At 48.3% G+C, this 5,000-nt stretch overlaps 1 pseudogene; it reads left to right on the top strand.

Annotated features, from left to right (window-relative positions):
• The window catches only part of LOC143306669 (large subunit ribosomal RNA), an 11,403-nt pseudogene that overhangs the window by 3,721 nt on the left and 2,682 nt on the right, over positions 1-5,000 (top strand).

Genomic DNA, 5,000 nt, shown 5'->3' with positions numbered 1-5,000 from the left:
TCACGGGTCAAGGTCATTCGAAGGTCGAACCGATTTTTTTCAAGGGAACCCATATTTTTGATCCCGGAAATGGAAAGGGCGGAAAATTCTACGTTCGAGCATATATACGACTTCGGGTCAAATAAGGAGGATGGGGGGTGGAGGGGACTTTTTAAAAAATTTTTGATAAAATGCGTGACAAGTAAAACATTTTTTTTTGCGTCGAGAAAGTGCCCAAGAGACACCCTACAGGTTCCGTTTCGTTTCGATGCTCTGGCATTAAGTTTCAATTATATAGGGCGTTCCAAAAGAAGGGGAACCCCTTAAGTATCTCAGAGACTATGGACTTTAGAACAAAATGTTTCGGACAAAAGTTGTACGGTTTCTGTCGCTGCATCCTCCGGTGACGTCTGTCTTGACCCCGGGATCATGGTTCAAGGTCATTCGAAGTTCAAGCTAATTTTTCTCTATAGGTACCCATATTTTTGACCCCGGAAATGGAAAGCGCGGAAAATTCTACGTTCGGGCATGTACCCGAGTTATGGTCAAATTGACCTCCTAACGAGGTCACCGAAGGGTGTAACTTTTGAAACCTTTATTCCACACATTTTTCTGCAAACTCTATAGTTTTTGAAATATTCCGGGGATTCGCTTCTTTTGGTACATCCTCTATGTACTATAACTCGCTGCGATTACCTTATTGTTTGTCCGGACTATTCCTAAGTAACGAGAAGTATATAAATAAAAAATTTCGAAAATCTGATAATGTGAAAAATTGTTTTTCAAATGTTTCGAATAAATTTGCAACGAAAAACAAATTTTCTTGCGACATAAAAATGCAGAAGAGACCCTATACTATACGGTGATACGGACGGCGCTATTACTACTTATGCAGTTCTGGCGTAGGCTTGAAGCAGCTCGATCTCCTGCTCCTTCTATCATTCTGCATAAGCGTCTGTTTACATACGTCAGCGACCGTCCTTCTTAGGATACTTCATTCTGTTGTTTACCTTCTTGCAGTCACAGACCCCATACTGTACGGTGATACGGACGGCGCTATTACTACTTCTTGCAGTTCTGGCGTTGGCTTGAAGCAGCTCGATCTCCTGCTCCTTCTATCATTCTGCATAAGCGTGTCTTTACATACGTCAGCGACCGTCCTTCTTAGGATAGTTCATTCTGTTGTTCACCTTCTTGCAGTCACAGACCCCATACTGTACGGTGATACCGACGGCAGTATTACTACTTTTTTTTCAGTTCTGGCTTAAGCTTGAAGCAGCTCGCTCTTCTGCTCCTTTTATCATTGTGCATAAGCACCCGTTTACATACCTCAGTGACCGTCCTTCTGAGGATAGCTGATTCTGTTGTTTACCTTCTTGCTTTTCGATTTCCGGGTTCTATTTCCATCGTAAGTAAAACGTGTCAGGTAAAATTAAATACATTTTATATTCATTCTGTTCCTTGCATTGGATCTAATATAAATCATGGACGATTCTCCTCGAAATACCGCTCGCCGAGGCCGTCCGATCAGAACGCGTAATCGGGGTACCGTTTCTGGCCGAAAGGAACGTGAGCGTCACTCACAAGTAACATCTCAGAGCCGTTCTGCAACACCTTCTGCAGCTCCTAATCAATCAACGAGCTCCGCGTTGATGCGTGCTCCCGCTTCTCCTGCTCCGCAGCCGTCAACCTCTCGCTCTTCTCGCGTTTCATCACCCGCCCGTCGACGAACCTTACGTAACACAGCAATGTCGGCTCCTCCATGCTCCGTCGGCCGACCAGCCATTTACGCCGATATAGACCCACTTGGCGAAATTTTACCATACACTGGACGGCGATGTTTTGGTCCACAGTGGTTACGCCCCACAGAAGAAGATGCACAAGGCAGACGCACGCCCGCCGGTATCGACGAACGCCGACGTCGATTACAACGCGAGAAACAATATCGGTTGAAAGAGCGCCAAGAAATCGCCCGTCGTACCGGAGCAGCTATGGCCACGAAACCATCTACTGAAGCCTACTATTATAACATTGGGGTGATGAATGCCATTTGTTTCCACTGCATGGCGAAACACTTTGAATCCGAGCGCACCGAGGCCGGACACTTCCCTTCTTGCTGCTCTAATGGGAAGGTCGCATTTACTCTTCGGCCGATCCACCCGTACCTTCGTGAAGTCTTCACTAATCCAGCTCACTGTGATTTCAAGTACTTTCAGGATAATAGTCGGTACCTCAACTCTGCCTTCGGCTTCTGCTCTCTTGGCCTTAAAATTGATTACCCTCTGTCTGGCGCTTACTATCTCATTGGTAGAGGAGAAATCTTTCACCGCATTGGCCCATTGCACCAAGAACGCATTCCGCGTACGACTGCAACGATGCCGTATGCCTCGGCCTACTTTTGCGATATCGAAACAGCCACAAAACTCCGTTACGAGGCCACTAAATTGGACCCTCGCATATTGAATAACATTCGTGTTATCATGCAACAAAACTCGGTCCTCGCTCAACAGTACTTTCACGCGTACGAGAAAGAATAGGAGTTGATTCGTCGCAGACATCCACGACCTACAGTGCACATTCAGTTGTTGCCTGGCCCTGCTGGCGCCGGTATCCACGTTGGACGTACCAATCTTCCGACTACACGCGATGATGTTGCGGTCTTATACAGTGACCATGATGGTCTTCCTCGCCAACAACACCAACTCATAATTCAGAACCGTGCAAGTCCCAACGCTGAAACTCTACAGATCGTCAAGATCACTAACCCGCTTCTTGACGCTATGCTCTACCCTCTTCTTGATCCGTACTCCGTAATCGGATGGCACATCGGCATGTATCATGCGATTGAAAATGGCACTCGGAAACAGGTTACCATTCGCGAGCACGCCGCTTATCAGATGGCCATTCGCGACGACCAGGAATACTTGCATGACTCTGGCAAGTTGTTTCTGCAATGGTTAGTTGACAAGGCACTCCGGGTTCAAGAAGATAAGCTTCAATGGTTACAGGAGAATCAAAGTGCCCTCCGTCGAGACTCCTTGCAGAACATCGGCGACTTCAACAACCTCGCTCGCAGAAATGTTCAGTCGAATGACCAACCTGCCGCCGCCAATCCTGAGACCAGTGTACCTGTCTTGCTGCCGTCCACCTTCATCGGCGGACCCCGTCATGCAATGAATACCATGCACGATATGTTGGCCATGTCCATGCAACTCGGTGCTGCGACATTCTTCGTAACGTTTACGGCCAACCCTGCTTGGCCCGAGATCCAAGCCAGTCTCAATCCAGGAAACAGGCGCGACTTAAGGCCCGATATCGGCAACCGTGTTTTCCACTGTAAGCAAAAGCGCTTTAAGGATTTGGTTACTAAAGAGGCCTTCTTCGGCAATATCCGCTACTATGGGTATTCTGTCGAGATGCAGAAGCGGCAGATCCCGCATTCTCATTGGATCATTGCCGTTGAGCCACCGCACAACTCGCGAGATCCCGAGTATATCGATCGGGTCATCTGCGCCGAAATACCAGACCCAGAGGTGGACCCTGAGTTGTACGAAATCGTCTGCAACAACTACCTTCATCTCTGCACTGAAATCTGTTCTCCTGATGGCGGCTTTACATGTAAAAAAAATTTCCCAAAGGCCTTCCAAGATCACACTCAAGTGCAACTAAACGGCTATCCTCTCTACCGCCGGCGAGACAACGGCCGACATGTTATAAAGAGGCGCGGTCAGATACCAGTTCGCTTGGACAATCGTCACGTCGTGCCGTACAATCCTTATCTGGCTAAGATGTTCGGTTGCCGCATTAATGTAGAGCACCTTTCCGGCATTCGTGTCATTAAATATATATTTAATTATATTAATAAAGGTCACGACGTCGCACACATTGCCGAGATTGTTAGCTCCGAGATCACTAATGAGATCAAGAGGTACCGTACGTTACGGTACGTTGGTTCATCCGAGGCCCACTGGCATCTTATGAAATATAACATGTACGGCCTCTCACACGCTGTAGAACGTCTTACGGTACACACAAGGAACGACCGTACGGTGTACTTTGCTGATGGTCAAGCAGGTCCTGCGGCCCAAATTGCAGCTAATCGTGACACTCAGCTTACGGCATTCTTTAAGCTCAATGCAATTAATCCGGCCGCTCGCGACTATTTATACCGTGACATACCCCAAGGCTTTGTTTGGAATAAACAGACAAAAACCTGGACCGCCGGTGTCCGTCAAACGCGTCGAATTGGCCGCATCTTTCAAGTACCGCCGTCCAACTCAGAATTGGTTGCCACTCGCCTCTTGCTTCACCACGTCAAGGGTCCCCGCACCTGGGACGAGCTCTTCACTTACGAAGGCAGAGTGTACGACTCCGCTCAAGAAGCTTGCCACGCCCGCGGGTTGATCAATAGTGATACTGCCTTCGAAGAAACGTTAGAAGAAGCCGCGCAATGTCAACATCCACGGGCTTTTCGTATTCTGTTCGGTCAACTACTTGCCCTGACCCGTCCACCCAATGGCAGTCTAATGTGGGAACGTCACAAGGAGGAACTTACACATGACCTCATCCGTGTGTACGGCACCGACGACAATCTCCGTTTCGCGCACGGTCTACGCGACATACGGTTGATTGCCGAGGCCAATATGGTAGATTGGACCAACCTCGATTTTCCCGAACCACCGATCTCTGTAGTCAGTCAATTGCCTCCATTCGACGAATACGTTATACCGAACGAAGAAGAATACGTTGGTCGCCTAAATGCAGGACAACTTAGCGCGTATAATGCCATCATCGCCACACTCAGTCCGTCGTACGCAGGCCCCACTTGCTTCTTCCTTGATGGCCCGGGTGGTACGGGTAAGACATTTCTGTACAAGGCCCTCATTCAGTACTTCAGAAATAACGGGCACGTGGTTGTTCCTTCTGCATGGACCGGAATCGCGGCCCTTCTTTTACCTGGCGGCCGTACCTCACACTTCTTTTTTAAGTTCCCCGTTCCCCTCATGGAAGATAGCAATTGC

Source organism: Osmia lignaria, unplaced genomic scaffold (genome assembly GCF_051020975.1).
Source record: "Osmia lignaria lignaria isolate PbOS001 unplaced genomic scaffold, iyOsmLign1 scaffold0030, whole genome shotgun sequence".
NCBI lineage: Eukaryota > Metazoa > Arthropoda > Insecta > Hymenoptera > Megachilidae > Osmia > Osmia lignaria.
The sequence above is the reverse complement of the archived record's forward strand: the minus strand, read 5'-3'. Positions and strand labels throughout refer to the sequence as shown.